Raw genomic sequence first — 13,805 nt, forward strand, 5'->3', positions numbered from 1 at the left:
AGACATAGGGATATGATGCGGAACTATAGAATCCTGGATTGCCCACTTAGTGATCATTTTCCTTTAAGCTTTAAAATAACCATGAGAGTTAAGAAACATTGTGGTAGGGCCAAATCTAAAGTGATAATAGATAACATTATTATGGCCGGTAAAAATGGTTATGCTTTAAAGTGGACAAAAATTTGCCCCGAAGATTTCCAGGAGAAACTAATAAAAAGTATGCTGCTCCAATTTTATGTATGTACAGATGTGAATGCCAATGATTCTGATTTTATTAATAATTTTTTTATTGATTATTGCCCAAATAAGGAAGTTATTGTGGGTTGGTACTAATGGTGGGAATACAAGGCAGAAGAGGTGGTTTGATACAGAATGTACTAAGGCTTATAGAAGTCTAAAGCATGCTATACATGCTACAGAGAAGGATACTGATTTAATCAGGAATTGTAGGAGTGTCTATAAGCAGACCCTTAAAAATAGGAAAAATGCTTTAAAGTTGGAAGCATGGGATGCTTTATGTGACGCCTCGTTAAGTAAAGACTCTGCCTCATTCTGGAAAGTTGTTAATGCCCCTTTTCTAAATTTCAGCGACACGGACCCACTAGATGTGGCAATTACTGAGAGTGAGTGGGCTGAATATTTTGCTAAGTTGTATTCCACTGTACAGGATAATATGGAAAGTATTAATGATAATATCCAATTGAGAGATCATATACAGAGTAGTATCCAACTTGAACCTGAAATAACAATAACAGAGGTGCAGAAATGTATAGATGCAAGTCTAGCGGGAAAAGCACCTGGCCCCGATGGAGTCCCTGTTGATTTATTTAAAAACAACAAGGAACTATGGGCTCCGATTCTTACACGCTTGTTTAACGCAGCTCTGAAAAGAGGCCTCCTCCCATCGTGGTGTGAATCCCTGATAGTCCCAATTTTTAAAAAGGGTGATCGTGAAAACTGCAAGTGTTACCGCCCAATATCACTCCTGGATTCTACTATTAAAATTCTAGGAAGGGTAATCTTAGATAGGTTACATGTATGGGCTAATGAAGCTAATATTTTAAGCGACCTGCAGTATGGCTTTAGGAAAGGTCTTGGTACTATTGAACAGTGTTTGAATTTGCATATTTTAATTGAAAAATACACCAAAGTGAAAGAGGGACGAATGTTTTTAACTTTTGTGGATCTAACCTCAGCATTCGACGCAGTAACACACTGTAAACTTTGGGTAGTAATGGATAAACTGGGTGTGGATAAACAGATTATTGACTTCCTGAGAGATCTTTACGCAGGAGCATCGGCCAGAGTAAGATATGGAAAAAATGGTGAATGCACTAGATCTTTTGCAATCAAAAGGGGTGTAAGACAGGGCTGTGTCCTGGCGCCGTTCCTTTTTACACTCTATATTAACAACGTGGAAAAGACACTGAGTGCAGGGACTTACCAATGGTAGGAAAAAGATCAATCCCAATTTTGTTATATGCAGATGACGCGGTCCTGATGGCTAGAACACCGCAGGCCATGCAAAGAGTAGTCACATCCTTTTCTGATTTTATGAATCAGCTTGATTTAAGCATAAACTGTTCTAAGACATTCACCATGCACTGTGGACCGGGTGCACAGAGGAAGAAAAAAGTAATTTATATTGGAAGCACCCCAGTAGAGGACACCTTAACATTTCCCTATTTAGGGGTCTTAATAGATAGCTCCGGGCTATGGAACAATACTATTAAGACAAGGAAACTGTTGTACTGTAAATCTATCATGGCTTTAAAAATTTTTAGCCGAAACATAGGGAGGAAACCAATTAAGGAAATGTTGACTGTTTATAAAGCAACTTGTGTAGCTATTGTCACTTATGGGGCAGGCCTATGGGGATATGCAAATGCCAGTACATTACAAGTGGTTGAAAACAATTTCATGAAATATCTCCTAGGTGTCCCACAGAGTGTTTCAACATATGTTTGCCATATAGAACTTGGGGAACCATATTTGGAAGATATAATAAAAACGGCACCAGTTCTATTATGGCATAGAATATGGACCGCAGATGAATCTGGTCTAAATTGAATGATCATAGAAAATGCGATGGGTCTAGAGAAGTGTGGGAAAATCAGATGGCTGAATTATATTAATAATTTTCTCACGCTACTAGGGCTGGGGGACTATTATACATAATGTAATATATCTAGGAAATGTTTAAAAGATAGATGTATGACCTATTTGCAAGAGACCAGAGTTAGAATAGAGTTTAAGAAAACTACGGTAGTAGCCCATGAGCAAATTGTAATTTGCAACAGTCTACAGCCATATTTAAAGCTACAAACGAGTGATTATGAAAGGTTTTTATTGATACGTTTTAGATTTAATTTATTATTTAGATCACTCAGCTTTCCATCTATGAATAATTGGTCAAAAATTTTGAATAAATGTCCCTGTGATGATCTATCAGTGCAATCTGATATGCATATACTTTTCTTTTGTAAATTTTATACCAGACCTAGACAAATGTTTGTTGGTCCTTTGCTAAAAATGATGGAAATTAATCGGTGTCGCCCTGCTTTTTTAGCTGTACAGAAATTGGATAATATTTTAACAGTCGTATTTATTTCCTCATTCCTCAAAAATGTTTTTAAATTGCGGAAAACAATTGAGATCTGAACTGACTCGGTTTTTCATATGTTTGGTTCCTATAATTGTCATTTTAATATGTGGATAATTATTTCTTTGTACTTTTATGGTTATTTTGTTTTAATAACCGAATAAAGATCAACTTGACTTGACTATGGAGAAGACGGTTTTTTGCTTCTGATGGGCATCGTTAATAGCTTTTGTGTAGTACGCCTTTTTGGCATCCTTTATGCTAGAGAGGTATAATTTTCTCTGTTGAACATAAAGGGCTCTTGAGGCCACGTCGTATGTTTTCCTCCATTTCCTTTCTTTTATTCTACAAAGTAGATGGCTCTCAGTTAGGGCCTGGGTATACCAAGGGGCACTAGACTTCCTTTTAAGGCAGTTCATGCGATCGCCTTTAGGGTCAGAATTATCTGAGATGATTTGATCCATCCAGACGTGGAAATTGCGAGAATCGACCGAAACATCTCCCGTCAGTTTAGGGGCCGTGGCCTGTGGTTGGGTATCGGGCCTAATACGGTCAATCACCTTTCTCCAATTGAGCGAGGCGAAGGGTTGAGGGCGCTTGGTTATTAAGGAGACAAGAGCTTGTTTCTTAATGACAAAGGGAATGAAACTATGGTCAGTCCAGATTTGCGGAATGGGGGGGGACGTAGTCATAGAACTTAGGTTGGAACAGATGCTGTCGAGAGTGTGGCCAGCTAAGTGGGTAGATGAAGTTACTAGTTGGGTCAGTCCAAAGATGTTCAGGGTATGCTGGAAGCAAGTAGCATGAGGGTCGACACGCGATTCCAGATGCAAGTTCATGTCTCCTAGTAAAGTGAAATGGGGGTAGCGTAATATGAGTGACCCGAGAACTTCATCTAGAGAGTCCAGGAAGGGGGTGGCATTACCTGGGGGGCGGTAGATTAGGGCTCCTGTAAAGGAGGTAGAGGCATCAAGTTTGATCGAGAAACCGATGCTCTCACCTCCCCTGAGAGGGCTCAGATCAAATGTATGACAGAAAAAGGATTTTTTAACAAGGAATGCAACCCCCCCTCCCCGTCCGATTGGTCTGTCTTGCCTGAAGATAGTGAAATCCGGAGGAAGGGCAATGACCAGATCGGGATTAGAAGAGTCGTTGAGCCAAGTTTCTGTAATAAAAAGGGCATCGAGATCATGACCTATTATTAAATCGTGGATGTCTTGGCTATGACTACACAGGGAACGGGCATTGATGAGGCCTCCCTTGAAGCTATTACTGCCGTGAATAGAGGGAGCAGAACTTTTAGGCAATTCAGGGGATGACCCGGGAAGGGACCAATTGCAATGTAGGCATGAGGAGGGGCCCCAGAGAGAATCAGTGGGGGGACAACCCTTACACGGAACACCTGTCTTAAAACGCAATGCTAATAATTCCCTGTTAGTATACCTGATGGTAGATGGTTGTAATCTGGCGTGTCCTGCAACCGGCGCGATCCTGGCGCGGACGGGCGCAGACGGGCTTGGCTTAGGCGCGGCTTCGGCGCGCATCCGGCGCGCCCGCTGCACCAGCCCGCTGCGCCGTCTGGCAGGTCTGCACATTATATAGGAGGGTGGGAGGACGGCGCGACTAGAGCGCTCCCCCAGCCTCACGAAAGATGGCGCCCACAGCCGCCGAGAGTCAGCTAAAAAGCGGCTGTGCAAAGTGGAAGGGAATCACAGGAATCACAAGATGGTGAGAGTGTGTCAGTGGGCCTGATTTAAAATTCCCCTTAACGCTATTAAAAAGCCCCCAAGAATAAAAACACAACAAGTAAAAAGCGTTCCAAGATGGGTTCAAAATTGTTGCCAAAATAAAGATTATCACCACGTTCTGTTTTACACGCAGCTCGCAGCCCCAGTCCCCCTCACTAGGGAGAGCTCCGTTTAGGCACCGAGCTCACTGGAGGGCCCTATTAAATATTCCAGGAGGGCGGGAGGGCGGGAGGACGGCGCGACTAGAGCGCTCCCCGAGCCTCACGAAAGATGGCGCCCACAGCCGCCGAGAGTCAGCTAAAAAGCGGCTGTGCAAAGTGGAAGGGAATCACAGGAATCACAAGATGGTGAGAGTGTGTCAGTGTGCCTGATTTAAAATTCCCCTTAACGCTATTAAAAAGCCCCCAAGAATAAAAACACAACAAGTAAAAAGCGTTCCAAGATGGGTTCAAAATTGTTGCCAAAATAAAGATTATCACCACGTTCTGTTTTACACGCAGCTCGCAGCCCCAGTCCCCCTCACTAGGGAGAGCTCCATTTAGGCACCGAGCTCACTGGAGGGCCCTATTAAATATTCCAGGAGGGCGAGAGGACGGCGCGACTAAAGCGCTCCCCCAGACTCACGAAAGATGGCGCCCACAGCCGCCGAGAGTCAGCTAAAAAGCGGCTGTGCAAAGTGGAAGGGAATCACAGGAATCACAAGATGGTGAGAGTGTGTCAGTGTGCCTGATTTAAAATTCCCCTTAACGCTATTAAAAAGCCCCCAAGGATAAAAACACAACAAGTAAAAAGCGTTCCAAGATGGGTTCAAAATTGTTGCCAAAATAAAGATTATCACCACGTTCTGTTTTACACGCAGCTCGCAGCCCCAGTCCCCCTCACTAGGGAGAGCTCCGTTTAGGCGCTCTCCCTAGTGAGATGCAAGTCATCACAAAGCACGGATTGCGTTACTTAGCATCAAGGGGTGTTTCATAGGTGGTACATGGGCTTTTCCATGCAAACATCAATAGTTTGTGATGCAAAAACCTATCTACCAAATATTTGAGACAAGGTTTTCGTCACAAATTAACACCACTTGAAAGCGGGTGTTAAAAGGAGAAATGTTTTTATTTTTTATTTTTTCCGACTTTGCCTGTGAGCAGTTCACATACAAAGCAGGAAACATTTTAAAATTTGTTTAGGCATAGTATGTTGTACATGAAGGGAACACTTATAGTCAAAGCCTATGCTAGACTCACGACACACCCTTGCACTATGGCACAATGGTGTGTGCATGGCACTCGGCCTCAAACTTCTGTGGCAGCTACAGGGAGGAGGGGGGGAGAGGGCCATATCTCTGCTAATATGGCACTCTCCTGCTCTCTCCCTGCCATGCAATGCATGCTGAATCTTTGTCTGCTGCACTGCACTAAGTGACAGTTTGGTAAATCTGCTCCCAAAGTTCCAAAAATGTCTTTGCTCACCGCCTTCTATATCTTCTCTCCTCCCTGTGTCTTGTTTGGTAAAGACAAACATATCAATATATAGAAGTCACAATTGCTACAATTGTCAATGATTGTTTATTGTTAGCAGGTGAACAGAGTTAATATGTGGTTATTATCATGGGTATAATGATAGTTAAAACTAGGTCTGTGAAAAAATCCTAATTCCGTAATGAAATATTTTGTGAATTCCTTGTTACACCAATTTGTGTAATTCAGCTGTAGAAGACTGCGCAAAAGATATCTTTTTTTTTTGTTTGTTTTTTATTAGTCCTCATTTCACCATTAACGTCTGCAAAGATAACAATAAAAACCCATTCCAACCTAGGCACCCAGGGCTTATGTTATTGCATATACGTTGGGCCGACCACGCCCGATTCTTTGTACGAGGCTTGGTGTAATCATTGGACCTTTGAGGCTTTAGACCAGTCTCTTTTCCATGCCCCAAGAAATCAATGGAGCCCAAATGTTGTTATCCTCATTTACCAGCAGACCCTGGTCCAATCGGGCTGTGCCCAATGCTGAACCCAACCAGCTCTCATAAGACGGAGATCTAGAGACTTTCCATAATTTACAAATCTCCCTCCAAGCAATCAAAATCAAGCAAAAGAATAAACCCACTTGCTTCATAGGGAGCTGCCTTATGAGGTCATTATCTAATCCAAAAATGACTCGAGCTAGGTTCATATGTAGCTTAAGTTTAAAAATGCCTTCCATAGCACGCTCCACATTGTACCACAGATCTCGTAAATGAGTACAGTCAAAGAAAATATGCATATCATCCGCCTCCACTAAATCACATCTAGGACACTTAGGAGGTGGATCGAACACAAATTTTGCTATCTTCTTGGGCGTAAAATATAGCCTATTTATCACATAAAAGTGGTTCTTTTTGAGGGAGGCAGGCTTAACACACCTGTACAGAGTTTGGAGAGACAAGGCGTATAAATCAGCAGATGCATTTCCCAAAACAGTTGAGTTCCATACGAGATAAGAAGGCGGAAGTTCTTCATCCTCTGCATCTGATAGACTCGTATACCAGAGTCCAACCTCCTTTTTCCTTGTTTTTACATTTTGAAATATATTTTCAATCTCCCAATTTCCACCTATATGCTCCTTCTCTGCTAGAGACCAGGAGCGCAATTGCAAATATTTGAATCTGGAAAAGGAGTCACCTATTTATAATCTTAGAACTTCTCAGGGGAGAACTCCATTGGACGAAATAAGGTCAGACCAGATCGTTATTCCTGCCTTCCTGATGGGGGACGCCAGACTATCCTTCAACCATACTGGTAGTCCCGGAGAATCCCAAATTGGGGCAAAATCTGAATAATATTTTATCCCCCATCTCACTTTAACCTTATTCCACACATTAAGTGCTGATTTTAAAACCTTTAAGCGAACCTTCTTGAAAAACCTTGGCGCCCCAAACTTATACAAAAATCCGATACCTCCTCCCTCAGAGTTGGCCATAACCCTCAGAATCCTCCCCCAATTAGTATCATCAGGGCTTAAGAGTAAACAACGGATATTTTTGAACTGGAAAGTGAAGGAGTACCAAATCACATCTGGAAGAGCCAATCCTCCCTTTAACCCCTTCCCTGCTCATGACGGAACCACTCCGTCATGAGCCACGGTCGCGCTGTGCTCATGACGGAGTGGTTCCGTCATGCCGCGGCCGTTGGCTGCCGCTCCGCCCACGCGGGGCGTTTTCCCCGCCTGTGCGGGCGTCCAACGTAAGTGGGCGGCGCCGTGACGGAACCACTCCGTCATGAGCACAGCTTGCCCGTGACTCATGATTGCGTGGTTCCGTCATGAGCATGGCGGCGCCGTGCTCACCGCAAAACCCCCCAGCGCCGTGGCGGAATTCGCGCCGCGGCGAAGGGGTTAAAAGTCTTCGTTTTAATTTTTTCCAGGATAATCTGGAGTTTTTATTAGTCCATATAAAACTGCCTATATTGCTCTGGATTTTTCCCAGAAGTTTACATGGGAAATCGAGAGGAATAGTATTAAATAGATACATCAGTTTAGGCAGTATTGCCATCTTCACTAAGTTTACACGGCCATAGATGCACAAAAGATATCTTGAGAAAGTTTAATTCTATCTTTCACTGTGCAGCACACAACATGTCCTGCTTTTTCCATACATGCTTCTTCCATACATATGCACACTTCTTTCCATCAATTACTGTTAAGCACACAATGTGAGTTGCCTCCTTCATCCAAGTGCACAGAGCATTCCATCTCATGTGGTGCCGTACGCAATATGTGCAGCCTCCCCCATACATGTGCACCCTACTTCCATCAATTCCTGTGTAGCACACAATGCGTGAAGCCTCATATATCCAGGCACACTGAGCATTCCATCTCTCACTGTGTAGCACACAATATGTGCAGCCTTCTCCATACATGTGCACCGTGCTTCCCATCAATTACTGTGTAGCACAGAATGTGAGCAGCTTTTACGTGCTGTCTCCTCCATACATGTTCTAACTGCTTCCAATCAATCACTGTGTAGCACACAATGCGAGCAGCCTCCCGATTCGATGTGCACAGAGCATTCCTTCTGTTGAACTGCAGAAATTTATATGTGAGGCCTCCTCCATGCATGTGCCCACTGTTTTCCATCATGCAGTCTATAGTATAAGATGTTTGCATCCATGTTTATATATACACACCCTACATTCCATCACGCATTGGGCAGCACACAGTGTGTGTAGCCTCCATCATACATGTACACACCACATTCCATTACTGAGTACCACACAATGTGAGTGGCCTCTGCCACCCATGCGCAGACTGTCTTCCACCATTTCTGTTCAACACACAATATGTGCAGATAGGAATGGGTGATTTGGGGGGCTATGGCACTAAGGGATGGGTATACTCAGAGTATTTATCCAAATGTATATGTTTGTAGCCAATCTTCTTAGGCGTTGCTTAAAGAGGGGGAAGTAATTCACCCTACTCCCTCAAACCTGGTTCCTAGAACTGAACAATGAACATGCAAATGTCTAGCACATGCTGGTTGAGATGTCTGGATTGTATTACTATTGTGAAATCATCCTGTGCCCTGGGTATCCCAACATTTTGCTGACTGGTACTTGTGGTAACTGACTCTGACTAACCATAGGCTCAGCCCAGCCAGGCCCAGGGCCAGAGCTATGCTGAAAGAGACACTTAGAATAGAGTGAAAATACCTACATACACCAGGGTACACTATGGGTTCGGGCGACCGCTGTGATTGGCATGACCTACCCTATAAGGTCCTAGTACATACTAGGGCAGGGGGATTGAGAGTGAGACTAACCCTGGGCAGAGCAGGTTTAGTGCCTCTACCCGAAGTTCCACGGAGTTGGAAACAACTCTGTGGATCTTTGCTCCGTGCTCTCCCCCCTTCCAAAGTAATTAGAAAGGCACTTACCTTCCGTGGCTGCCTCCTCCTCGCCATGGCCACTCTCCTTCCTCGTCTCAACTGCCCGCTTGATTGCAAGGCACTCGTTCTCAATGATGGTATATTGCTGTTCCATAGGAAAGAGTTTACAACAAATAAACAAGACAGGGAACTCAATACCATCCTCGGAGAGCTGGGAAAGAATGGCTCCTAGTCCGGTTTCAGAAGCATCGGTTTGTAGGATAAAGGGTTTGTTAAAGTTTGGGGAAATCAAAATGTGGCTAGAAGTTATAGCCTTCTTTAATTCTACGAATGCCCTTTTGATACTAGTGGATGTTTCACAAGGTCTTTGATCTTTACTTCCTTCTTCAGGAGAGTGTCAGGGGAGTTGCTATATCAGAATATCTAGGTACCAATCAACACCAACAGTCCTAGGAATGCCCTAACTTCTTTCTTACTGGTAGGAAAAGGAGTGTGCAAGATGGCTTTAATCTTTTCCTCTTGTGGTTCTATAATACCCTTTCCTAGAAGGTATCGTAGATACTTTACCTTTTGGAAAGCCAGTCTTGATTTCTTAGCGTTAATGTGAAGGCCAGCTGTCCTGAGGGCTCGGAGAGCCTTTTCGCATTGAACGAGATGCTCTTCCCAAGAAGGGCTGAAAATCACAATAGTATAATACTAAGTTTGATGGTCATGAAGGACTTCATTCATAAATCTCTGGAATGTGGTTGGGGCCGCATGCAATCCAAATGGGAGCACTGTGAATTCATACAGGCTGTTGGGTGTAGCAAATGCATTTTGTTCTTGGTCTTCTTTCCTAAGTGGTACTTGCCAATTACCTTTTGTATGGTCTGTGGCTGAAATATACTGTGCTTCCCCTGGTTTCTCGATACATTCATCGATTCGGGGAAGGTGATAATATGAATCAAATTTGGAAATGGAATTGACTGCCCTAAAGCCAATACAGAAGCGTACTGGCCCCTCTAGCTTTGAGATAAGTACTATCGGTAAAGACCAGCTTCTTTGAGAAGGCCGTATGATGCTGATTTTCAACATGTTATCTATCTTAGCATCGATGGCCTGTGGTCTGGCAGCAGATATTCGGTAGCGACGTTGTTTAACTACCTAACCTGGGTAGTGGCTATCATGTGTTCTACCAGAGAGGTTCTACCTGGGAGGTCGGAGAAGATAGCAGAGAAGGGAAGTAGAACCTCATGAAGATGGGATGCTTGCTCTGGCATCAAGGCATCATTGATGACCAACTGCTCTAGAGTAGAGGTGTCGCTAGGAGGAGTGGTTTGAACTACATTTGTGGCTTTAGGAAGGGGTCCTATTCAATTTTGTAGCTTTTTAATGTGGTATCTTTATAGGGCCACTTCCATTCGGTTTTCACCTTCGTTAGAGAGGAGAGAAGTAGTACTAGAACCCAGTCATCGACTTGGTGGTGTCTCAATTTCTTCCCTTCATCGTAAAAGGTCTTTTGTTTTTTCTGGGCTCTCTCCAGATTAGAATAGGCTAGGTCCCTCATTTTCCCTTTGCGGGACTTCAGACCCTTGGTATAATCCAGGAGTTTTTGGGTTTCCTCCAGTTTTTCTTGTTCCCATAGCTCTTTATCATCTCCAGGAGGGTTCTAGGCACACAACCGTACAGCAACTCAAAGGAAGAACATCCCAGGTTACTCTGTACTTGTCCTTGAATGACGAAAAGGGCAAGGGGGAGGAGTAGGCCCCCTTCTTTTCCTTCACTGGATAAAAAACTGTTAAGCATTAGTTTAAGGGTTCCATTATACCTTTCACTTAGTCCATCTGTTTGTGGGTGGTAGACAGACATTTTGATATGAGAGATTTTTAATGTTTTGCAGAGCTGTCCCTTAAGGTGTGTTTTAAATGGGGTCACCTGATTGGCCAGTATTTCCTTGGGAAACCCCACTCAGGAAAATAAATCTACCAGTTTTTCTGCTGTATTTGTCGTGGTAGGAGCTTTTAGGGGAAAATCGTTGGGGTACCTTGTTGCATAGTCCACAACAACAAGCGCATATTGGTTCCCTTTTTTGACCTGGGGAGTAGACCTCTGAGATCCACACCTACCCTTTTAAATGGCTTCCCTATTATAGGGAGATTTGGCAAGGGGACGGCAGGTGGTTTATATGGGTTTTGTCTTTTGGCAAACCTCACATTTTTGGCAGTACCTGACTATATGGGCAAAGATGCCTGACCAGTGAAAGTGTTTCAGAATGTTCTGTCTGGTTTTCTCAGCCCCACCATGCCCTGCAAGAAGATGAGAGTGGGCAAAAAAAAGAACCTGGTCACAAAAGCTTTTAGGAACAACCAGATGGGGAGGATCATTTTATTTCCTGTACGGTAAAGGAGACTATTTTGTATGTGAAAGCAAGGGCAGCCTTGCAGAGGGTTATTTTGGATTGTTGCCAGGCAAACGGGAGTATAGGATCATTAGTTTGGGCATACCAACATCTTCGGTTAGAGGACCAGGGATCCTGGGTCAGAAAGTTTGAGTGAGCACATTAGCTTTTTAGTTTATTCCTGGACAAACCTATGAAATTTGGGTTGTCAGTTCCTAGGATAACGTCCTCTGGTAGATTACCCATCACGCCCACTCTATTCAGGGAGATACAGCCATTGGGGATTTTAATAGGAACTTCCACTAGAGTGTACACCTTTATATCACCATGAACACGTCTTATAGAGACTTCTGCTCCTGGGAGAAGCTGAGAGTCTTCTACTTGGTGGGACTGGATGACTGACTGTCGACATCCTGAATCTAGTAGGGTCGTGCTTTGTTTTCTGTTTACCGGGAGCCTTACATAAAAGCATGTCCTGAGTTCTTCTGAAAAACGAATGGATCTTGGGAGGTAGCTGATGTCATGAGTTGGATGTGTCTCCAGTTACCATAGTCGAGGTATTGCGGTCCCCGGGATGGAAAGGCTTCCGTCTTATGTGTTTGGGGACTTATGGGTTCCGGAACAAGTTTAATTGTCCTTTTCTCTGGTCTTACTGCCACCGTTCCTGTTCAATGGGACTTTTCCGTTTCCCAGTGAGAAGACCGAGGTTGATCTCTAGCAAACGTGGAGGCCATTTCTATGGCTTGTTCAATGGTTAAGTGGGTGAGTTGTCAGAGCCATCATTGGGTAGGGAAGGGCAGTGCCTCCAGATATTGTGCAGATAGATGAGAGGCATTATTTCTTCCTTAGTATTCTCGTGTGGTCTTAGCCATTTATCTGCAGCTGTCTTCAACTTAAAAAGAGAGTCTTGGGATTATCTCTCGGAGTCCCCCTTTTTTCCCTGAATTTGACTCAGAATATGCTTCAGAATTCATACCTAAATGATCAAGTATCAGTTCCTTGATTTCTGTATAAGGGGTATTCCCTCCTACATTGGCCACTTAATAGCCGGCCTGGACTTCCCCTGTTAAAAGAGGAGCTAAAAAGAATGGCCATTTAGCTACAGGCCAACCACAGGCCCTGGCAGCTCTCTCAGAATTCAAGAGGAAGGCATTAGGGTTTTCCGCCGGAACTTATTTTTGAAGGGTGATGTTTGGGACTCCTGTAGCGGCTTGTGGGCTTTGTAGCCGGGTGGTTAGTTGTACTTGGTCCTCTGCTACTTTATGAATACACTCGACATGTTGTGCCATAGAGTCTTTGATTAGTCTCTGTCCGCTTGTGCCGATGACATCTGTTTCTCTAGCGCCCATTCCATATTCTCTTGCCCTAATATTAGTTTCTGTATTAGGTTTTCCATTATTTCAATCTAATGGACAATTGCCCGCATTCTCCGCCACATGTAGGGAATTAGCTAGAATAACAAGGGATGACAGCTTGAGTATTTACACTAGTTTATTCTCATAGTGCAAAGCCAGGTAGGAATTTAACAGTCTCTTAGGTTTCCCTTTTGGAGGGTTGATTTCTTCTTCTTTTCTTCTGGATTGATCGGCATTGTTTTTTTCTCTAGCTCCACAATTTCAGGTGTGCCTCAAAGAGAAGAGAGACTGGGGGAAAATTACCTTTTCTTTGCCTGGGGTTATAGCAGTGGGAAGGGGTTGTGAAGGGATAACTACACCTTAACAAAAATGACCTTCACCAATGTGCCCATATGGTTTTGTCACTTGCGAGTCTCCCTTGTTTATGTCCCCTGATCTGTTCTCTTTGTTTTAAGTGCCCACCCCGCAGTCAGGCACTTGAAACAATTTCATACCTGTATGAGCCCTGCCCTAGGAACGTGGCTGCCCAGTACGTAGTGTCGTTGGCTTCCCTAGTCTTCTCTTCCTTCTCCAGTCATGGGCGGTTGCATCTCTAGACTCGGCTCAGGAAGCGAAAGCTTTTGGACCCGCCCTCGATGATATAGGAAGTGTTTCCTCTCTCAATGCTGGCCTGGTCCTCGGATACAAAACTCTCCCGTGTTGTCTATGTCTTCTCTCGAGAGCGTGACTGTTCCGTGGTTCCGGAGTTTAAGCTCCACGTCACCTGCTTCTGGGCTGTGGTTGGGCAATTAGCTGTGGTGACATAGTCCTAGTAGGACGGGATATGCTACAAAAAGTCCGGATCCTTAAAGGTTCCTGTTCTGTAC

This window comes from Triturus cristatus, chromosome 2_2 (assembly GCF_964204655.1).
Source record: "Triturus cristatus chromosome 2_2, aTriCri1.1, whole genome shotgun sequence".
NCBI lineage: Eukaryota > Metazoa > Chordata > Amphibia > Caudata > Salamandridae > Triturus > Triturus cristatus.